This window comes from Hippoglossus stenolepis, chromosome 24 (assembly GCF_022539355.2).
Source record: "Hippoglossus stenolepis isolate QCI-W04-F060 chromosome 24, HSTE1.2, whole genome shotgun sequence".
In the NCBI taxonomy this organism is placed as follows: Eukaryota; Metazoa; Chordata; class Actinopteri; order Pleuronectiformes; family Pleuronectidae; genus Hippoglossus; species Hippoglossus stenolepis.
This window is the reverse complement of record NC_061506.1, coordinates 8,142,209-8,166,918: the sequence shown is the minus strand read 5'-3', so window position 1 is coordinate 8,166,918 and position 24,710 is coordinate 8,142,209. Positions and strand designations below refer to the sequence as shown.

The window sequence follows — 24,710 nt, the reverse complement described above, 5'->3', positions numbered from 1 at the left end:
GCAGGGGCTTTGGCAGAAGTATGATTGAGTGCAGGGGCCAGTGTGACGGAGGGACAAAAACAACAAGGTAATTAAAGCTTAAAGCGTGCAGTTTACGCTCTGCCATCCGTGACAGCGTAAGGTGTCTTCCATCCAACCCCCCACCCCGCACCCCCCACCCCCACCCCTTCCCAAATGAAAAATAAGTCAGGTAATTGTCATTGCGCACTGCATGTCATTACATATTAAACGGGTAATTCATCTTCGTGGAGAATGCAGGGGAAGCAGGTAAGACTGGTTTATTGGACATAAACCAACGCGCGGGTAACGTTTATCAAATCAGGGTTTTACAGGAGAAATGACAAACATCAACAGAAAGAAATAATCTGCGATATAATACTCTCTTGAGCATGTGTGTGCGTGCATGTGTGTGTGTGTGTGTGTTTTGATGGAAAGAGTGGAAAGTCGCCACATGGAGAGGGATCTTTGAGTTAAAGTTTTCGAAAGCATCAGCATCACTCCCCTCACCGCGCACACAAACACACACAGTGCTCTTCTACAGTATCGTTTTTTTTCAAAGTGGGACTGGTTGACAAAAGAGATCGCTCCCCGTTGTTTTTCCTCGTGCGGTTACAAAGAGGCGCGTAAAAAAGTTACAAGGTTGTCCCCCGTGGGGTTAGATTTCAAACAGCACCTGTCAAAGCAGATGGGGCATTTAAATAAGAGTCTTTAAGAGGTATTTGTTACAGCGGAGGCTCAGGAGTACCTGCTGTGCTCGCCGATGCTTTTCACGGCTGTCGTTGCTCTCACAGAATCTGTTTGCTGTGTTTGCAGGGATAAACATCACATAAAAAACACAAAATAACCCACTGAGGCCACAAATTACAACAGGGAAGACTGCATTTATGTAACGGATGATGCGAGTGAGGCCAAGTCTGCTTGTATGACTCTTTGCATGTATGAAGACGTATTGCACGTGTCAATTTGAACATATGCACGCTCACATATTGTAATTATGAGGTTTTATCTCTAATGAGACGTTGGATGAGAAAAACAACTTTTTCACATTTTGTTTTACTAGTAAAGCTTTTTTTTTTTTTACCTTATAACAATGTGTTTGGATACAAAGTGATGTTGTCGTGCACGTGTGTGTGCAATGACTCAACAGAAAAATTGCAAGGTCAAATTTCCAGGAGCGGAGAAAAATAATCTAAACACTTCAAGTCTTGAATATCACCTCAACTTCCATCACATAACACCCTGACCTCCCCTCTCGCTTTCCCTGTGACCTCCCAACTGAAGACAACATGCTGGTTCCAAGCCGCACACTGGAGCGTCGGGACGGCGCTCGGGCCTCAGCCCCAGTGTGAGCCCACACCTGGGAATTCAGGCAGAGACTGTGACCAAACATCAACCCTGGACAGATGTGTCCTCGCAGCCGAATGTGTCCTCAAGACAAACAAACACAACCACCTATAAGACTCTGACTCCGTCGGGGAGTAGCCTTGAACTGAAGCGGAGCCAAATAAATAAATCAACACATCAAACACAGCTTTTTGAGCTCAGGAAGGATTGAGGTAAAAACACGCGTAGAACAAGGCTTTTGCTAAATTCCCCCATTTGTTGTGGTCGTTATTGCCGCATAAAAAAATGTTCTATTGGTCAAAGAATCACAATCACAAGGTCCAAGGTGTCACCTTCTGTCTAAAGTGGAAAAATTATAAATGTACAATGATATAAAAAAGAAAAAAGAATATATTTGAGAAGGTTGGATGCAGCATATATTTAGTAAAAGTTTAATTCAAGTTTCCCTAAATATGTATTTTATGTCAATTGCTGCATCGAGTAATAGCTTCAGCAGATAATTGATCCCCTGGTGCTACAGCAAAACAACATCCGGTCCTCAAGCCTCTCACCCGGCCCGTCCTGCTGTAGACCCTTATTTGACAAAATTGATGACAAGGTCATAGACCACAGAGAGGGGAGGGGGGTGCTGTCGAAGCAGCGGCTGACAGGCCAGGAGTTGCCATGTTTTGAGACTGATCCCCTCTTGAGATGACTTTCTTGTCACTTTGTTTCATCACTCCGTGCCCTGCGATTTCCCACGGCAGTGACCACCAGGGGACCGGGGGGGGGCATGTGCTGGAGGTCAGCGTGCGATCCTGCGTGCCCCTTCGTAAATTCCCCGCCCATCACCACGGCACTGCGCTCTCTCAATGACAGAGGGGAGACTCCTTTAATACACTGGTGGGTTCAGCGACAGTCTCTCCTTCTGTCATCCTCATCCTCATCTCTCTCTCTCTCTCTCTGCATCTCTCTGTGGCCCTTCCCATCCTTCTATCAGCGAGATAAATAAATAAAAAAATAGGCCGTCCTCTTGTTCTTCACATGCTAAACTTCATTTGAATTGTCAGACACTTAAGAACTGACAAAACGCTTTCTCGCGACTCCCCGTCATTCCCTCCGCTGTCAGAGGAGATAATAAATAAAAATGACTCCTGCGTAGGCGGAGGGAGAAGGGCCGAGACACGGTACATCAAGAGATGGACAAAGTGCTTCGGGAAGCCTGTAGGGAAACTTGGGTTAAAACCACAGACCAACACACACGTCGATGTATACACACATACACTTAGGATGCAGACGGGCGGCCCCCCTGCTCCCCGAAGGATTATAATGGGAATAGGCAATGTGACAAAGAGTTAAAGGCTCGGCAGGCCAGTGTCCCAGATAATAGGACAAGCTGTCCAGAGTTCCCACTTCTTGCTTTGGTGCGGTCAAACAGGGCCTTATGTGGTGAGTCTGTAACCGACTGGGGTTTGAGAGAGGGTTGGGTGAGTAGATAAACTAAATACAGCCTCACCAAACGGGCCTCACCAGACACCGGCTGTATATAAACTTCCGCATTGGCGGCATGATGGGAAAACATAAGCCTTACAAAGGCAACAGATAATTCTGTGAAAGTCATCCCACAAAAGAGCAAGAATTAAGTAAATAAAAGGTAAAAACAAGCGCAAAAATAGAAATGAGTGGTAAATCCAGCCACATCAACGGCAACATGAAAGAGAGACAAACAACAGAATGCCCTTGCTTTGTGGGGGTTTGCAAATACTTTGCGAGTGAAGGACAATTGGTCCTCGGTGTAAAGTGAGCGCTTGGCTTTTAACGAACCTCTGGATGCCAAGTCCTCGGCAGGCGAGGCAGGGGACACTACCTTCGCTGTCATTCAGCTCCATCTCGTCGACTAATCTTCTTGGTGCAATGAAAGAGCTTAACAGCTTTGCAACACTATCCCTCCCCAAATGTCATTATCACAATGTACTGCGCCGACCGACCGTCTCAACCGGCTCCCTGCTTATCGTTTTCTTCATGGGAAGTTGAAGGCAGGCGTCCGCTGACATTCACCGAGCTCTCACTGCAGCTCTGGCTCTCGAAACACATTCGTGGAAATGTTATTCAGAAGTCCGTTCTGGAGTTTTGACTTTAACGCCCGCGCGTTTGTCTTTGGTGTCCAAGTTGAGTGTTGAAATGTTGCATCAGGCCTGAATGTAACGTGACTATCGCTAACGCACTTATCGGAATCAAGAGGCTTATCGTGAAATATTTGGAAAGTGGCCATCGGTGGCGGGAGAGAACACGACTCTGTGATGAAAGCTCCTGACACGTTTGTTCTAATAGGACACCGTTTTAGTGCAGCTGTAAATTAAAAGTCAAACAGTTTCCATAAACAGCTAAAGTAAAGATGCTATAATACTGGCTATCAAAAAATTTGGTGGGTTTGCATAAAAAGGGAACAAATATATTTATTATAAAGCTTTATAGTGAGAGCAGTCCTTAATTCTAAATCATTTAACTTTAATATTATCCAAATGTTTTGAGAGTCAATTATAAATAAGGTATGTACACTTTACAGTGCATGTATATACAGTATTTGCAAATCACTGACACCTAACAACTATAATCTATACAATTCTATACCCCACTTAATGCTGTAGATATTTCTGTGAGGGTAATTTTTTTTGTTTTATAAGAATTGAGGAGCGATCAGGAAGACAAAGATAGTCATGTGACAGTTTTGTCCACGTCCTGAACGTACCTCAGTCCAAAGATATTATGTATTTTTATACTGATGTGATTAAAGCTCGTTATCAGTGAGGGTTACGTAGAAAATTGTAATGAGTTGATTCATGAGCAATAATAGGAAATTCGATATCTGAATGTTGTTTACATGTGTCAACTGAGGTAGCAGTCAGTATATAAACACAAAACTTTTACTATTATAATATACTACACTATATATATATACTGTACTATATGACACTATATTTATACACATCTACAAACCATAAGCATTTTATAGTGGATTAAGCAGCTACTGCATAATAAAAAATGTTAAGTTATTATGTATTTATTCTATTACTGTATGTATTTATTATTACAAAACTTGGTTCGCTTTAGCCAACATTGTTAAATAGGACATTTTTGAAATATATGTAGAGATCTTTAAGAAAAAAGTCAGGTATGTGTAGAACACTCATAAGCATTAACAGATTAAATAGCATATCATATATGTAATATGTATCAAATGTCAATACATATATATACGGAGATGAAGTGGCCAATCATTCTAGGCTGAGGTATGCACTCGGTTGTAAATTAGCAGGATTACGAAAAAAACAACGGAACTGATTTTCATGAAATTCTGTGAAAGGGTGGGACATGATCCAAGCTCATTCATTCCTGGAGCAGATCCGGATAAACAGATTAATTAAGATTATTATTTTATTCAACATTCTTTCACATGGCAAAGTGTTTCCCTTTGACGGAGGTGTGCGCGCACTCCGAGCACTCTTTATAGTTTATATCAAATTAAATGTCCTGGCAGCGGTTCAGAAGTCTGAGACCCCCTTGAAAGCAGACCCCACCGTATGCACGTCTAAACTCACGGTGATGTCACATAATAAGGCGGAGGTGAACATGTGACCACGTCCCCCATGTTCTGGCTCATCCAACATCCCAAAATCTGCCACTGCCATCGCCTCCACGAGCCTGGAACAACAAACTATGAGGGCGGCAGTGTTGTTATCACGGGAGGTCTTCATACATACGGCGCAGAGTGCATACACTGGAAATCTCTCTCTTTATGTCTGCGTGCACGAGGCTCGTGTGTTGCGTCGTCTCACATCCACATATTTTAGCTGGATGAGGCCTTTTTTTTTTCTCGCAGCGTGGCGCCACAGATCTGCGGCTCGGTCGTGATCTCCGAACTCTCTCCCTCTCCCCCTCGCCACACTCTTTGTTTACTCTCACACAGAGTTAGTGATGAGAGCTCAGGCCCTCCTCCTCCTCCTCCCCTGCAACCTACCCACCACCTCATTACCTCCTCTACCTGATGGGGCCCACTCCTTCTCCCCCCCCGCCACCTCTCTCTCTCTCTCTCTCTCTCCAGCTTTATTTATATATTTATCTATTTTACCCCAGCTTTGCGGGTTACCGTTTTTAATATCATCGGTGAAACATGATTATTACCTCTTAATGCCGAAATTACGGGGGCATTCTTTTTGTCATCCTCGCCGTTGCATTTTTCCCGCGTAGCACCCCGTGGCAGGAACATCTTTATCTCCCCATGTGCTCCTAGTTTTAAAACCTTTACCCCCGCTGTTTGAAAAATATTTCTCATTTTCCTCCCCCATGGCGTGGAGAAATCCCCATAGGCAAACCATTAGTGATCTTTCTGCCTTTCCCAAACACTTATTACTATCACCCGCACTCCTTGAGCTGCCTCATTGGCTTTTGGTAAATTATGCAAATAAGGTGATGTTCGAAACATATAGTTTTTCTGTTTTTCTGCAACTGCGCAAGTTTGCACAGCCTTCCACCGAGCAGCCGCGGCACCATTAAAGTGACTGAGCACGTCAGCAAGATTTATGCATCAGTGACAAATTATAATGCTTTGTCGCTAATTTCCCCGCTGCTTCTTCTATCGCACAGGTTTAGTTATGTGTTTGCCTTTTGGGGAGGCCTTGGGTTGTGAGTTTTAGTGTTTAGTAAGTTTTCCCCCCCCTCTCTTCTCCCTGCATATCAATGTGTCACTTGACTTCACATCTGCAGAGACAGGAGGCTGCAACCCAAGCGAGTCAACTCTGGTGTTTGACTCATTACAAGACGAAGCAAAATCTATTCTGGAGTTGCACTTTTTCTGTGAGAGAATAGTCAGAAGTGACTTTGAAGAAGACAGCTGGACGGACGGAGGGGGTGAACTGTTTCATTCGGAGGACATACATGATAGACTACCTGCAGAACAGAGATTTAAATGTAAATTGCAATATATTTAGCAAAGAAATAACAGTTTACTCTCTCTCGTGAGCCTGAGACCACTTTCCCTTTCACGTCTTAACTTTTGATGCAAACTCTCCCATATTAATCGAGTTCACAGCACAGATGGTAAATTAAAGAAATGCAAAATAAGTGCCTTTTGAATACAAACGTAGCACATTATCATGGACGGGTTCTCTCACATTCTAAAAGCCTGAGTGGTTAAAAAAAAAGCGCATTAAGGATTGAACAATAACAGGAAATCCAGCATCGATACCCCCTCCGCAACCAGCTAGTGGCATCCCACCTTGCCTTGCCTCCTCTTCACGCACTGTATAATTGTTTTTCATTTACTTCGAGCATGGCTAGCTGAAAAGATGGGCCGTTTCAATGAACAGATTAGGGCCTGCGTGCACAAACAAATGACAAATCCCTCTTAACCCTGTGAGCCTCTCGCTCCACGCCCCCCCCCCCACCACCACAAACCTACCTCACCCCATCAAACATTTGGTTCCGGCGATGTTATTAAACACAACTTTGTAGATTTACTTCTTTCAAAAGTGCCATTTAACCAGTCGGCAGGCAGGAAGGAAGCAGCGCTGGGAGGGGAATTACAGGTTGCCAGTGTTCCGTCTTTGCGGAGGAGTGACAGGGCCGTCATTTTGCCGGCGGGGCCACCTCCCGTGTTGTTGTGACAACCGGTCATTATACATCGCCGAGATGCTCTCAGCTGCAGGTTTCAGCCCAGATGCAAATGGACGCAAATGGGCTCCGACCGCGACCAAGCTAATAACGTCCTTTTCATCAGCTCTGCCTTGCTTTTTGTTTTTTTTAATCCCTTTTTACTCTCCTCTGCTCCCCCCATCCTCTCCTGGGTAATTTTTTATTTCTCCTCACCCTTTTCCATTAAGGTGGAAAGTTGAGAGCACAGTTTCAAGAACACGTCGTGTTTCGATCAATTTGATGCCGTTACACAGCCGAGTTATTTGAACCGTGTTTAAACAATGACAGAGAGGATTTAAATGGAGCATAAAGAGATACGACTGCTTCCTGACACATATAATAAAAGCTGTTAAATTAATATCTACTGTAGATAACTAATTAATACTAATTTAACACCTACACTGATACCAAGCTTAATGAGGGGACATGAAGATGGAGTGATAATAGTTTTATGTTCAAGCAAAAAAGAAAAACTACAATAGGAGTCTCTTCTATTAAAGCTAAATCTTTGCTAGAATAGAAGTTTAAAAGATAATAAATATGCAGCTTCACCCCTTTCATCCAGATTTTCTTTTTAAATCAGATCCTTATTTTTTTTTATCTCTTCCTTCCTGCTAATTTTAAAAGTGTGGCCTGAATCTTTAAAATCTTTACTGACATACATTTTGTAGTATGATTATTTTTGCAGCAGCACTGAAACACTATTAGGAAGGTCAAAGGTCAAAAATAAAGGGGGGAAGAATGTGTTAGTATTGTGCATCTGCTAATTGCATTTAAATAGAAAGGGAAAACAAATAGTTTGCACAAAATTCTACTAATTAACTTAAACTGCACAAGCGATTGTAGTTCAATTTTTAATTCAAATGATTTATTGTAAAAGCCTGCTTATGTCTGCCACAGTGTCTCCTGTATGTCACACTGTATCCACACATTCAAGTCAATGATGCGGTGCTAAAGGTCGTTGCGTGCAAGACGCCGGTTCAGTTTCCGCAATCAGAGGTGAGGTGCGCCGATGATGGATGAGGTCATCAATGCTGCAGCTCGCTCTGTCTCCGTAACAGACGGCAGCTCCGCATGGGTTGCTGGTTCTATACCTGCTGATCAGTTCAAAATCACTCCACTCAACATTTCGGGGTTCTTTATTATTATTTTTTGCCTCTCTCGTTCTAGTAAATTGCAAAAGCCTTCTGTGATTTTTTTTATACCTTCTACTTTCTGAATATCAATTAAGGGAAAAGACCGGGAATCACAAACACAAGGAAACAATTGGGACTTGTAAATCAGCTTATTTTAGATTATTGTTATCCACAAAATTTGGTCATGATCTTCCACCACGGTTTTATTGTTGGTCATATTTTTATGGCAAGGTGGAAATTGTAAATATTACACAATAAAAGTCATGATCATGCAAGATTTTTCACATGAGAAATGACTAAAACTGGATACAAGTCGACCAGAATTTAGACCTAAAAGATTAATATATTTGAGGCTAAATGTGGACGCGACATGTATTTTCAAAGTAACAAGTAATGCATTCTAAAGTAAATGTTCACATCAGTATGATCCACCTTAAAGTGTTAATATCCTGCGGTTTGAATGCATTTAATACATTTAATTTTAACAACTTGTCTTTGTTAGCTTTACACCAGTTCTCGTCTGCTCGATTTAAGGGATTTCATCAAATGGAGTCCGCCTTTTGTCCCGCAATTTAGCAGGAGAGAGAAAATGAATTAGAGTATTGTTTTGGGTAATGCGCACACACTCCTTTTTTTAAAAGGGTGAGATTTGATTTGAGTGCCAGTCCATTACGGAATGTGAAAACAGCAGTGTTTTGGATAAACAGTAGCAGCAGGGGACTGCTCTTTGCAGACAGCGACCGTCTTTCTTCTGCAGGTCTTTTGGTTTTAATAAGACAGAATGTGACAGGTACACACACACCAGGGCTGTTTAGTGCAGCTGGACTGCAGAGACGGTACACAGTGTAACACAAATACAAAAAATATGACAACACTACAACTTGTCCACATTTAGTAGTGATGATTACTCGCGAGTGAAAAATCTCCAGTGTTTATTAAGATATGATGGTTGTAGAACAAAACGTTCTGCTAGTTTTGTTGATTTTCTTTTTTAATGTTGACTTTCATTATATTAATATGATTAAATTGCTATACTTTTTATCTCAAGGATCTGAGAACATATGCACCAATTCTGCTCAATTTATGACAGACCTATTTTAGACCAAAAAACTTAACATGATTTATTTAAATGACTATCTTAAGCCTAAATATCTAAATGGATCGTTTAATTTTAGACTTTCACTATTAATTGTGGAGCTCAATATTGTACTTTTTACTCATCACATCAGCTTTACTTCCCAGTAATTTTGAAGGTATTAAAGTATAGTCCCAATTCAAAAAATATATATCTCATATCATTATTATGCTGTGGACAAATTAAATCCAATATTATGTTATACTTTTTGTAGTATATTGTAGTAAACTTTACAATTGTCTCTGCTACTGCTCCTAGTACTAATAATACAATAATAAATAATATTAATAACCCTTGTAAGACATTGTCCAATGTCAGTGTATTTGCACAACATCAGTGATCACTCTGACCATCATCGTCTATCGGCACAAACTGGGCTGGGTGATTGATAAAACAATGTCAATAGGCATCTCAATATAATATTTATCAATAGCAATACAACAAAAAAGTTTAACATATATCGATATGTGTATACATTGAGCAAAAGCAGGGATGAGCTGCAACACAGTTTTTCTACCTCAAGATTTGTAAAAAGAGTTTAAAATCAAAACATTAGAGCTTTAAACTTATAGGAAATAATAATGTGACATTTATTGTGATAATTGTTGAGTGTCGACTGATTTTATTTTGATATAATTTTTGTCCACATCATCCAGCCCTCGGCACAGCCCGATAATACGAAGCAATCGATTCGATAAAATTATAATGAGCCTTATTTACAATGGAAATAGAACTTTTGCTAGTTACTCTCTACAAATCAAACTTTCATTGTTGTATTAATACTTTGGCTACAGTACAGAATTTGAGTACTTTTTTGATACTACACTAAAGCTAAAAGAGTGTAGTTATTGTACCTGAAAACTTTTTTTTTCTGTCCTCCAGCCCAGAGTTGTTATTAAATCATTGACTGAATAAATAACATAATGTTTGAAATTGTCTGGCACCCTGATATGACGGCTCCGACTATCAAACACCTTTGAGCCCTCAGTCCCATTAAGTCTGGGTATTAGATGAATGGGGGAATCGAGAAAAAGGACATCCGAGAGGGGGTTTCTCCTCAAGGGTCTTATCCTAAGTTAGCCCAACACGAGAGGCGTGGAATTAAGGAACACTGATTACCATTGTGAATTATCTTTTTCATAGCAGGGATGCGCAAGCTGCTTTGAAACGCACAGTGAGAAAAAATCCCCAGTAAGAAACAGTCTCCAAACATGGTTAATACCATTTAAGAAATCGTCTCATTGGTCTTTGAGTAGTCCGTGGCTATATCTTAGCACATAACAAGCCGAGCGTTCATAAATTGCAGCTTCAATTGGATAATTGGATCACTTGCTGGAAGATTAATTGCGGCTGCGTGTTATTACACTTTATACTTCATGTGGACCGGACTGCCACACAAACTGTCAGTGGAGGAGAGCTAGCCAATTCTATTTTTCCCCCCAGCGTGCTTAAAATGATTGTTGCAAAAGTTTCATTTGCAAAAAAGAAAGTCACACGCATTGTATAAAGTTTATTTAAATAGTTTTTTGTTTCTATTAAAATATATAAATGCTGACATTTGTTCCGCCGGTTAATTTGTGTTTTTACAGGAATCCACATCGAGAAGGTTAAATTGGACAATACAGAACAAAGCATAACAAACTCCATTATGTCAATGTCCTTGAGAAGATGAAGACACATTACTGTAAGGGAAAGAGAGAGAAAATAGGATTTAAGGATGTCTGGGCCAGAATTTATACTTCCTTGTTCTGCGATAAAGTGCTCTATAATCTGGAAATAGAGCTTCCTTTAAATATTACATTTGAAGGCAGAGGGAAGAGGAGGGAGAAAAAGCAGAGCTCAAAGCAGGCCTCATAATCTAATAAATTGATTTGCAATATCCTCTGAAACTGTGAACTGATAAATGTAGCTTCTCATGTCGCCCCGCCTCGTCGCCAGCTCTCTGCTTAATGTGCTTCGGCGCATTGAAAAGACAAAAGGACGGCCCCGGTAGTTTTGAAAACTATTCCAGTCGCCTTAATGTAAGCGCTCATCTGGGCCTCGCCAGTGGTCACCCAAGGATTAGGGCCTGCTGTATTCCTAAGCTCGCTTTCTCTTCTCGACTCTCTCCGTAACCCGCCCTTTTTATTTCCCCGGCAGTTCTATTCTTTGACCAAAAGCCAGGATACACCCGAGACAAGGCATTAAACGTCGCCAGCAAAAAAAAAAAGATTATCCTTGAATATGAACTCCCATGTTCTTGGGATTGCTGGACAGCTGTAACCAAAAATGAACAATAAGCGGTTGACTTGGGGTCTGTAGCCAGTATCATCTGCACGGGCAGATTGCGGCAGAACAGAAAATAAGATCCGGTGACTTCCCGGGGCCATCACAACACCACACGGCCCTAACACGTAAAAAATAGAACTAATCTGAGGCCCCTGAGGAGACCCCCTTGACTCGTTTTTAAATGCCGCATTTCGAGCGGGGGGAAAGATTTACCACCCATGACTCCACTGGGCGGGTGTGTAAGATGCCACCCGACTCTACCCCCCCTCTCCCCAAAACATTACATCGCACAAAAGAGGAGAGAAAAAACAAAACTGTGATTTGCAGCAGAAATCCTCTCAAGTCCTCAGAGTGTGGCATGAATCGTCTCGTTGGAGGAGTTGAATGGATCCCCCGGAGGAATTGTGTCTTCTAATGGCTTATTTATCATTGCTGTCAGGCACGTGCGCTATCAGAACGGTTTTGTTCGCGCGCAAGGTGTACCTGAGACCCGGGCAGGCCTGCGAGGGATTACCGGAAATCTGGACCGCCGTCAAAACCGGGGCGAGAAGAAGCGACTAAGACGGGGGAGAAAGACGACAGCTCTGGGTTTGGCACTGCTGCTTGGACCACACAGATCATCGGGGACACTCGCATGAAAACATTCCCCTCTCCGTGTATTTAATAAATGCCACTTGACATTGGGAGAGGCTTTAGCAGCGCTCCCCGATTTGGAGGAATGAGGACTTGCTCTGGATTTGGCCAGTTGGCGGGGCCTATCTCAACACTGGCAGGGAGCATCAGGGATTTCATGGCTGTCTGCCTGCACCGGTGCTTTTCCTCTGCCTCATGCCGCACTTGGGCAGACAGTTTTTTTTTTTCTGTCGGCTGAGTTGACTTAGTTTGGATCACAAAGACCTCTGTAATAAACAGATAAAACCAAGATCTAATAATGAACTATATAGAAACACTTAGTTATCCTCAAATATCGAAGACCCCATGTGCACATCTAAATGAGCACTAATGACATTCACTGTGTTCCAAGGTCGTAATTGATGAGTTCATAAACATTATTGCAAAATTAACCCAAAACTATTTTGATAATTGATTAATCATTTCACTTTATAAGCAAAACATTCAAAGGTTTCAGCTTCTTAAATGTGAGGATGTTATGTTCTCTGTTAATTTAGGATTTATGAAAATATGGTCTCATAAAAAAAATGCAATTTTGTGTCTAGATGTTAATTTGTCATTTTTATACGAACATTTCATTTTGATTAAGTCAAATCAATAACAATAAAAAATAGAGCACTACCGATTTATCAGTTTGCCAATCATATTGGCCGATATGAGCCTTTCACAGAAATATCGATATCAGCTTACGGAAACTTTTATTTTACCTTAAAATTTTAGGTTAGATAAAACATACGTCTGTTTTCAACTTCTATACAGTCAAGCTCTAAATATTCTATTTAACCTTCTTGTAGAAATTTCATAGTGGTTCCAGTTTTCGAAGAAATGCTCTTTAGCATGAGATGTGGTCGCAGTGGATGGCTCCCTCTGTCATACAACTAAAAGACAAACAGTAAATTCTACTTAAATAGTAAGTGCATTAGGAACATATTTCATCATTTTAATTAAATCAGACATTTGTTTTGGCCAAGACTGTATTTAAGAACTGTTAGATAAAAGTAGACTTCCCTTCAAAGAGGGTGCATGTTTAATTAAGCTTAAAAATCAAAGCCGACATTGAGGTGAGACACCACAGCCAGAGACGAGTCCAGTTTCTTGCAGGAGCAACGTAGAAACAAGAGTCTGATCAATTTATCCGTTGGACGATAAAAATCAGCTGATTCAAGCCTTTCACACAAAATCTGTGCTTTTTTTTCTAATAATAAAACTTATTCTACAGAATAAACAAGGCAGAACAGATTGCCCTCCACACAGTTTTCTATGACTGTGTCATGCAACAGCCAGTGATCATGGAGTAGCAAGTCAAAGCAAAAACAACGAAAGCATGAAGCAAAGAACCACAAGCATCAGGTTCTCCATGAAAGACGCCAAGAAGATTTTTCGTGACAGCTCATCAAGACGACTCAAAGTCTGAAATACTAACCAAGAGTTGCATATTTGAGCTTGAAAACCACCGTGCTTTCCAAAGATGGGAATCGGTCTCTCAAACAACAGCAATATCTGTTTTGAAACGAGTGTGTGTACATGTGGCAGGGCAACATGGGCGCTGAATCAGGGCGGGGGGGGCGGGGTTAAGAGGTGCGTTAATGTAGCTGCAGGGTCCCTGCAACATCTGCATAGCCTCAGAGAGCATCCAGCCTGCTCGACCAGCCAGCAGCTGAGGCCGCCTCGGCACGGCCCATGGGCAGTTGTGCATCAGTTTGAGGTTGTGTTTTTTTCCCCCCCTTTCCTTGTTTTTCTTGTAGCTTCATGTTTCCCTTTCTTGGTAAAAACTTTAAATGTTCCTGCATTTGTCTGTGTGTGTTTTGTTGATTATGTGTATTTGTCTGTGAAAAGAATAAATAACCGGAGCTCTGCTACGGCTATGTGATTACGTTGCAGCGCACCACAGACTGGATGGAAAATCCAAAATAGTCACAAACCTGCATTCTCACACGGAGTACAGCTGGGGTGTGTCAAAGCCCACAGCACCACTAATGTAATGTTTGACTGCCAAACAATACTGAGCCTGCACACACACACACACACACACACACAGAGGGAATATTGAGTCTCATCTCCTCCCGCCCACCTTTACTTTTCCACCTTCACACACCCACATACCAGCCAGTAAAGGACTCTTTCCCTCTCTCTCTGAACTGGAATGGCAAAGCCTGTAATCAAAGCAATCAGCAGTGTTGACTTCACAACACCCCGACAACAAACTACACTTCTGTTCACACACTGCAGACATCGATTCCCACCCTGAACCGGGCTGCCTCACCCTGGAAGATAGGGACTGTCGTGATGGATGGGAGTGTGCTTTCCAGGCCGCTGGTCATCATCAGCTTGGCGCCTTGGAACCCCCATTTCCTGCTTTGCACTGACCCCTTCCTGCCCCCATCAGCCCCAGGACTGGGCCAGGCATTCAGTCGCATGGGGAGGGGGGGGGGGCTGTATCACAGCTCACACAGCGGAGTGGAGCAGATTAATGTGGGTTAACACTCCAGGAATTGTCACTTTTTCCTGATTTACTTAAGCGCAAAGTAAACAAGAGTAATCACAATAATAATACATTTTTATTGGTACAGCAGTTTTCACAGCAGAGATAAAGTGCTTAGACAAGCCTAATAATAAATAAGCCCGACACAAATTAATAACTGGGTTACAGAGGGGGGGAAAAGGACGGCCTCGTGCACAGCTCAGGGTAGGTAAACACTACTGGATGTCTTTGCCTTTCTTTGACATAAACAATGCAAAATCATTTATGAGGAAGTTAAACAAAAAGCCCACAAGGTGTCTGGTAAAAGATGAATATTCATGACGAGAAAAGAGCAGCAAGAAGAATCTCGATGCAAGATTTATATGAAGATAAATACAATTAGTGGAAGAAAGACTACTTGATCAAATAATAGAAACAAAGCATGTTCAAAGACTTAAATGTAACTTGAGGTCAATGTTTAAATATTTGTATTGGATCGGTTATTCCTGTCATTTCATGCTGGCTGTTATTTTCCCCCCCCAAAATCCCCAAACCACAAAAGCAGCGAGGCATTTATTACTAATACCCCTGTTATTACTACAGTGTGAACACAATGTGGGTCTACTCCTATTTGACTAGTTTTGAGGGCAGACAAGAAAAATACCACGAGAGAAAAATTATGATATTCATTTCAATTAGGACAATTCATCCTCGGCGTAATCTATCATAGTCACCGTTCGTTTCCTCTGTAAGATGAAACATGAGCTCTTAACTTGATGTTGTATAATCTTGTGCGGCCTCCGGATGAACCCTGCCCGAAGATAGTTCAAAAAAAGGGATGGAACAAAAAAGAAAAAACCTTTTGGCTCAATTGTTTCGTAATCTTTCCAAGCACTTTCGGATCTTTCAGCCACACGGAACATCTACGTACTAAAAATATATCTGACCACTATTATTTTTTACTGGGAACTACACTCTACCATGCAGCCCTTCATCTCACTGCGAGACGTGTAATTTGTGTACATGGCCTCTGGTGTTGTTTTAGGCCGTGCTCCAAAGCCACTCTAAAAAGGTATGTGGCTTTGGAGGGGGAGAATAAACAGCCACCTCATTCCGTTCTCCCACGTCTCCGACGGTCATCTCTGCTCCTCTTGACCCTGCCAGCTCCGAGTCCAAAGAAAAGCACACATAAAACACAGCACTTTGGGGAAATCAAGAGGCGAGGAGGAGGGAAGGGCTGGGCGGCTAAAAAAGGCTCTAGCGCGAATCGCAGAGACAGGCCACAACACAGGGAGAAAAAATGCAGATACATGTCTGTGTATGGATTTGTTTTTCCAAGATATGTCGGACATGTGTCATTTGTTACCCTTGCTACTAGTTGAAAGTTACCGAACGTATCTAGCAACCACTTCAACATCTCTTTCCCACGAGAGTTCGCAGCCCGTCCGAGGAAAAGTCAAACATGGACATGGATCAAATGAGCCTTTTCCTCTCCCTCGACTTCTGTGTTTTCCATTGACTTGACAATAGTCTATGTGCAGGTTGCTGATGTAGCTCTACTTTGCTCTACTGTCTTTGCAGAACGCTGCTTTAATCCACAACACTGGTGGGTTTGCACTCATCACAAGCTGATGAATAAGACTTGGCAACAGAAGCTGTGGGAAGAGTCTCATTTTCCTCTAAGTGCATCAGCCAAATAGAAGTAGTTGAGGAAGTCCATAATATCGTGATGGTCATTTATTAAGTGCAGTTCTACCACCCATATGCAGTTAAAACATAGAGTAGGATAAAGATGGACGACATGACAGCTGGCTGCAGTATAGGTCATAAATCTTGCCTCCTCCATGTTAGTGAATGGGGCGTGGACTAGACTTTCTTGGTAGCGGGACCAAGTGGAGACGTGTAGTTCATCTTTATTTGCAGTCTTTGAGTTAAAGTAACAATGCACACCAAGACAAGGCAAAGAAATGTCTTTTCAAGGATAAAAAAAAAGACGACAATGAAACCATCTGAAAATATACATTATATATAAAGCTAATTATCATAGCAATAGTCAAAAATCTTCATCTTCATCCTATAAAAAGTGTTTTTTTTCCACTATGGTGCAATAGTTTCACAAAACCATCCTATGCCATTTCTCTTCTGAGGGTGATCCACCTAGGCAGCAGTAAATTAACTCTTCAAGACACTATCTCTTGTTTAGACAGCACAGAGGAGACAAATGACCGTCGATGGGTGCAGACTTCAACAAAACCGCAGCTATACCTCTGTTGGCGCCTACGAGGCAGTGAGTGAAGGCCTGACAGATCAGCTCTGACAGCTCCACCTCTACCTGGCCCCTTCCCGCTCCCATCAACGTCGGCGGCGTCTGGGAACTGACGGGTAACGGCCCGTGGCGCTGTAGTGAAGTCAGAGACTTCACAGCCAAAATGCCAAACACGATCGACGCGAGCAAACAAAGCCCCTCTCCTGTCACGAAGAGGATGTAGAGGTTGCAAGGGGAGGTCGTCCGTGTCTCACCTGGTTAAGAGACGCTTAAGACAGTTGGCGGGCTCGTTGGCGAGACGTTTGTGTAAGCACACGGGCGAGGGGACGAGGTGATACAGCCTCAAGGTGGTTGCTGACCTCTGAAGACGAAACCTAGTCAGACAAGGATGGGCCTTTTTAACTTAAACAACAGTTATCTGTCAGACCTGAGCCAAATAATCCAGAAATAAAGAGATGTTGGGGTTCAACCAACATATTTTAGCTCCTAAATTTAAAATGTGTTTTATTTCCTCTCCACTTGATTCTCCTTATGTCTTATTTTAAAAGACAATGAATGAAACCTGCCACAAGGAACAGCTAAATAAATGACAAATTAAGAAATAAATCTACTCATCTGGGTTTGAAAAGAGAGTCTTGTGGCATTTGCACCTATAAATTCCTCACACAGCCTTGCAAAAGCCCACCACTCTTCTTAGTTGACAACCATTTTCCCTGCTTTTCTCTGGTCCCTGATGTATCGTTGACTATACATCATGTGACAGCGAGTCTATTTGTGTCACAGCAGGTTGGGGAAAATGTCAGAAATGAACATGTCTTCAGCTCCTCCACGCATCTGCTAAACAAGAGGCGGCAAGCTTTTCTCCTCGCAGTCCCGATGACGAGCTTCATGCAAAGAGAAATCACATTTTCTCAACGGGGTGTTAAACCTTAAAAATTGGTTTGTCGGCGGAAAACTAAAGGTTTGAATATCATTTTATAAAAAAAGGCATTTCTGCACCATGCGAGACATTGATTCATATTTGTGCATGTGCAATTCGTAACTGTTATTCATCTGCAGAAAAGGCCCAGGTCTGTGCCTCAAGTATTTTTAAGAGCCACTCTTTACCTATTGCATCTCCATTTGTAACTGAAGTATAATAAATGTGCAGGAATTTGTCTAGATCGTAGATGTGAGATGCTCTTAATTCCCTGTCTCATAAGTCGTGCGTCCTCTCTTGAAGCTGCCAGCCGCGCAGTAAATCAAGCAGCGCCTCACACTGTTCAAACATCAGAAACCATACTCAAACACATTTTCCCCGACGTTCATTATCCAGCCACGGCAGGAGGAAAACAAGGTGTGTAGCCTAATATGAAGATGCAAAGCAATCACGCAACAGCATATGGAAGGAGACAGAAACGCTAAAAGCCTTTTATAAACCCCTAACAGATTCAACTCATTGTTCTGCAGATGCCAGTTAACAGAGCCAATTGAGATTTTGAGCATTTTTGAACAACACTAGGTATTTAACACCAGCTTTACACACACACACACACACACACACACACACACACACACACACACACACACACACACACACACACACACACACACACACACACACACACACACACACACACACACACACACACACACACACACACACACACGGCTTCGCTTATTGTTTTTCCTTTGATGGAATTTTCTTCAAAGCACGCCTCTTAACGTTGGCGAATCATCTGGCTCGGCCCCCTCGTTTTCAGATGCCTCGTTTTTCCTCAGCTCGACTCATTTGCGTGCCGAGGTGCCTTTTACCTCACGGTTTATTAACGGCAAGAAGAAAAAAATAAAATAAAACAGGAGGATCTCTTACACTCTCACACAGAGTATTCCTCTCCCCGAGAGACTAAACAGAACAAGAAATAACAGGAGCCGTATGTATTAATGTATGCACTTTGATGTCTGGCTCGCACGGTCCTGTAGCACCATTAACAATTTAACTGAAACATCACATTTGTCAAAAACTAAATTGTGCATCTAAGAGTGGAGGTTGAGAGGAGATGCGCTTGTCTTTCGCAGAGTTGGAGGAGAGCAAAAAAGGCCCAATTAGAATTTTGTTTCTTGAACTGGAGCAAAAACAACAAAAAAATGAAAAAAGTGTGTGTTGACGTATGTGTGAAAGAGAGAGAGGGAAAGAGAAGGAGGGAAAGAGAGGGAGGCCAGCTACAAACGCTCACATCATACATTAGCTTAGCTCCCTCTAGTGTGTAATTAGAGAACTGATTAAACCTCTAAATGCACCAACACAATGTGCAAACAACAGGAAATGTGCGCAGGTTTATCAGTTTTTCTACATTACAACATGTGTTGCTGTACATTCTTAATTAATTTAAATATAGACATGTTGTGGGACCATTATTGGAAACTGTTTACATACTTACATTTATTTTACTTTTGAATGTTATCTACTTTTGCACTTGCAATGCTCCCTCGCTCGCGTAAAGGGTCTTAAGATATTTGAAATTGTGTTTATTTATTTAGTGATCTACATTTAAATCTCTCACAAATAATAGATGCACAGCTATTTTTAAACATGTACAATTAGTGCTTAAAGAAAGATGAAGCCCCGAAGCAGTGTTTTCACTGTGTGTTTTCACTGTCATAGGAGCCAGTTCAAATGCCAGGAGAAGCTGTGAATGACATCTGACTCTGTGGTGCACTGTACGATCTACATAAGATTTATATCATTTATAGTTAAATTTATCCAATGATATTCATGATTTTACTTGATGTCCACTCTTTCTTCGACTTTGAAAAGAAAAAAAGACACACATCTTGACATAACAGTCACTAAATGACCCAAGACAAATAAGCATGAACAGGAAACTTCACCCAGGAAAATGTCAGCACCATCAGACATACTCAATAAACTCCTAATGACAGTTTAGGTTTTCAGTCCAGGAGATGAAAATATCCTCCGGTCTTCAGCTTTAATATTAAAAGTGGTCAGATTGTACACAGAGCTGCCCTCAGACATGCCAGTAAACATTAAAACAAATCTATTCAGCCGTCTGCAAACAAAACCCAAAACGTAATCATTAACTAATCACGCTCAAAGGCAAAGTAGCACTTGAATGGGAACACAGGCCGTGTTCGGTGGGGTAATATCTGGCAATTAATCACTTGATTAATATGCCCTTAAACACACAAAGTGACAGTGACAAATTCTGTTCGCACGTTTGCGATCCCGAAAACGATAATTGTCCAATGAAAGTCTCATTTGTCAACCGGGAAGAGAGAGAGAGAGAGAGAGAGAGAGAGAGAGAGAGAGAGAGAGAGAGAGAGAGAGAGAGAGAGAGAGAGAGAGGCGCAGAGCTTCCAGTTCAGTTCATAACATACAGTTGTTTTTGTTTTAAAACACTTAATAGCAGCTCAAGGGGTCTCTGAGGGTCGATCCTTGAAATGTTCTCTGCAATATGAGAAAATTGCTCTCAATTTTTTGTTTTAAAATTTTGTCAGTTTGTTTTAGACGGAACAAAAAGAGCTCTTTCGTGTGTTTAGATTTTTTTGTTTCTAGTTTACTGTGGAAATAGAATATAAAAAGACTATTGCAGGATATATCGCAGGACAAAATAATGACAAAACTACACATATATTAGTGTCAAGCTCATAAATAATCCAAATACAGAGTTTGGTCATATTTGTCACAGCCAATGGTATCGCATCACAAAATGACGACAACACTGTGCATCGGGCATTGGTTCATGGGATGGATAAGAAAACACAGATGAGTCGAACCTCTGGTATCAGTGCGTAGTGATATGTATATTTCACAGATATCATGCTGTGCTGGGTTGTGGTGTTGAATTAGCAATTTAGTTTTTAAGGTTAAGGTCCTGTTTTTCTTTGCTAGAGCCTTTTTCATGCTGACCCAATTTCCTCACGTCCCTTTTTTCCAGCACAAAGTAAAAAATGTGTTTTATGAGAAAAACAGTATCTATTTCAATAATTAAAGATTCATGCTGCAGCAGTGGAAAAATTGGACGCGTTGTTTTGACCTGGATGATGGTGACGTTAGATAACAGTGAAAGTCCTTAAACAATTTATTACTTCATGTTGAGGTCACAAAGACGGTTGTCCGAAGATGAAAGCTTTCCCGTCTCCCAACCTCCACAATCTTACTTCTACTGCTTCAGCATAACTGACGCAAATACCAAAATAATCAATAAGTCTGAATCATTTATAATTACAAATCTCTTATTTAAGATCTGTAAATGTGATGAGATTTGCATCAGTTTCTCAGCATTTTCTTACAAACAAACAATTACATGAATAAAATAAAAAATAGCTGCCAGATTAACAGATAGATTTGCATATTGTGTAAATGTAAAAAACACCTTGCTGACAGATTTTTTTAAAAATTCCGAAAGATTTGTCCTCTGACATGCTGCAAAAAACAATCCGACAAAAAGAGGGCTGACACTGGTATGAAGTGTAACCATCACCCAGCAGATGACAGCATATTGCTGCCGCGCCGTGCAGAAAAGACCTCGGTGTGATGTGTGCAGATGAAGGGCTGCGGCTGAGGGCCCAGCCAGGCGGTGCAGCGGCCCGGAGAGGAGCCCTGGATGGGGGTTGCAGCGGCCGTGTTCCCCTGGTACTCCCCTAATGAGCTCCTCTGCTGCTCCCAACATGAGCCCTCGCTCCTCCAACAACATCACACACTCACAGGCGGAGCAAGTGAGAGAGAGCGGTGCGCGCACACTCGGCATAAGCACCACGCGCGCTGGCCCTGCTGCAGCACGGAGCAAGAACATTACACAGTCGGTGAGTAGCAATATGCATGTTTAAACATAGAGACACAGTGCAAGCTTAACAAGTATATTCTCGGCCGTATGTACACGGATGCAAAACTAGTCCCTCCACTCACACACACCTCACAGCTGTTGCATAGCTCACTCCAAAAGGGAGAGAGTGTGTATCCAAGCAAGACGGCGAGTGAGAGAAGCAATATGTATGCATAAACACAGACACACACACATTATCTTGCTACAGCTGTATAGCATGGACTATTATGGACTGAAAAACCATCACACACCCCTGAGTGTACGAGATAAAGACATGTAGAACCCCGGATGGACACATGCTCACACACAGAAGCAGCAAGCAACAAAAATAGAAATGCCAGTACAGCATGATGCTCCAAAAAGAGCAGCAACACATAATTCATACTCAAGATCTACAGCAAATAGAGATGGACCTAAGCTGGACTCTATAAGTATAAAATGTTCCCGGTCAAACTTGAGCTGCAGCTCGGATCTCCGTCACGAGAAAACCGAGCGGACCTCTGATCAGCCCTCGTCTGCAGCACTGGCCACTAGAGCTGAAATGATTAATTCATTAGTCAACACTGAATTAATGAAGAGTTGTGACAGTTGATTGTCATTTTTTAATCAGAAATGCCAAAGATTCCAGCCCATCGGTAGCACGCGCATCATGCACCAGTGCAATCTCCAAAAAACATGGCTAAGCTGAGCCGCACGGCAACAGTGAGAATGTAATCACGAGGACTGACACCAGAGAGCAGCGTTGTTGATGTGCTCAGTCATGATCAACCCGAATTAACCAGTAAGAGCATGTACCAACACGTCTTCATTTAAACAGATGGAATATGTACCGTGTGTTTTGTTTCAATTATAACTTATACTGGTAACTTGGGCTATCCACATACAGAGGCTTGAGTCGTACTGGAGGGACCCCAGGTTCAGTTTCAACGCTGCCCTTTGCCGTGTCTTCCCAACCTTTGTTATGATAATGTAAATACATAAGTCAAAATATATAACATAGGTCTAGTGGGTTATTTCTTGGCCTGTGTTCCTCACACTCTACCATCCAAGTTTCGTGGAAATATGTTCAGTAATGTTCGCGTAATCCTGCTAACAAACAAACAAACCAACCAAGGGACGGGGCCAAAACATGACCTCCCTGCCGGAGGACAATCTGTGACACAACACTGTTCATGACAATCAAAAACATAAAAGTTGTTTCTACTTTCAACACTTCGCTCTTGTCTCACTTGAAACACAAAACAAGGGTCAAACAGAGTGCGCGGCACGACAAGAACTGGAATCAACTGGGATAAGGATCAGGCCTGATACATCTTAATCACATCCAGTGCAAATCCATCTCTTCTAGTGGTTGTATCGGTGGTTCACAGGGCATCTCAAACCATCTTGATGGTCTCCTTATCCACAACAGCCATGAGTAAGACTTCCAGCAATTACTAACACTTACGGAGATGCCTGATAATGTCTTCCTGAGAAACAAACAAATTAGATTCGTTTTTTAATCCAGTCAAAGAAATCAACTTCCACTCATCACCCCACACATTAAAATAACAAAGAAAAAAGAAAGAGAACGGGGTGAATTTTTTTTTACGAACTATCATTTTTTTTGCCGACCATATCAACTAATGATATTGTAATAAGATGCCTCGCAATAGAGTGGGAATGGAAAACGTAATTACATGCATTAGTTTATCTAAGCACTTGTACCGTCGCAGATCCATCAGTTTTTCAGAGCTCATCTGGAAGCCCATGCATCACTGTCAGGAGCCGTTTGATGGGGGGAAAACGTGTTCATTTGTTAGCCTCGTTTAAAAGATGGCGCCTCAGATTCACTTAGGCCCAGACGGAGCAGAGCGGTTATGACAGCGCCATTACAAAAACACACACACACACAAAAAAAGAGAAAAAGGTCTGAGACGGAGCGCTCCGCGCCTTGGCAACTTCATCAGCTTTGTGCATTAAGGTGATTACAGTCAATGAGAAGAGCCGGAGCCGTGTTGTGTATGTTAATCATTGGAAGATGATGATACGGTAACAGCTGCTCTACCTGGACTGATGTGAGCTGGTGAGGCTGCGGTACAGAGAGTGAGGGCTGGTCCTTTTATCTTATTATTTTTTAAATGTATAAAGTATGTTAGTGGCATTTCAATCTTGGTCTGCTTTTGCTTTTTGTGTCACAGCTCTGTTGATTTCTTTTGATAAATACATTAAAGTGCTGTATCTCCAGATTTCTGTACATTAGACTGGTTGTGAGTCAGCATTTCAACCATGACAAGACATTAATAGTTTCCACTGAAACTTAAAACAAGAAAACATAATCGTACATTAGCTCTGTTGGCTTTTGATTCATGGTAAACCTCATAAAGCTTGTAGCGAAACAAAGAAAGTATTTGACTTTTTATTTCCATACATATAAATATATATGATGCAGGATCAGATCAGAAAAGGTTGATATCAGCTTCACTTTTTCAGTGTCTTCCGAGTCGTTGAATTCCCTGTGGATTTTTCTCAACCGAGCACAGAACCAAGTCTTACAACCAAAATCATAAGTTTCATTAACAAACATCTGTCCACACATCCCTGCCCAGCGTTGACTTCAGTGGCCTTTCTTGTGCAACATGAAATTGTCTCCAAATAAAAAATATTACACACAGATAAAAATATATTACCCAATCTCTTTAAGAGAGCAAATTCCTCGTCATATCACTTAATTCTGTACGTGAACAAAGTGACCCAAACAAACATCTACTTGAAATGGGGGCTACATAATTATACTGTATGAGATGCAGGTCACTTGCTTGGGGGCATTTCAAAAAAGGGCATGTAACTAAAGTTATCAATCCAAAACAATTAGCTCTATATTTAAAAGCAAAAATCCACTTAATTAACTGAATAACCCTGAAAAAAAGTAGAGCGGATGTGATGTAATTGA

General features: G+C 41.7%; 1 long non-coding RNA gene across 2 annotated transcripts in view; it reads right to left on the bottom strand.

Moving 5' to 3' along the window:
* The window catches only part of LOC118103514, a 45,616-nt gene that overhangs the window by 5,748 nt on the left and 15,158 nt on the right, over positions 1-24,710 (bottom strand). Inside the window, exon 5 of one of the 2 annotated variants that reach the window (XR_004694890.2) lies at positions 14,765-15,850. The exons of the other annotated variant lie outside the window; for it this stretch is intronic. This is a non-coding gene — a long non-coding RNA (uncharacterized LOC118103514). Of the gene's footprint in view, positions 1-14,764; positions 15,851-24,710 lie in introns of those variants that run through there. 2 annotated transcript variants of the gene reach the window in all.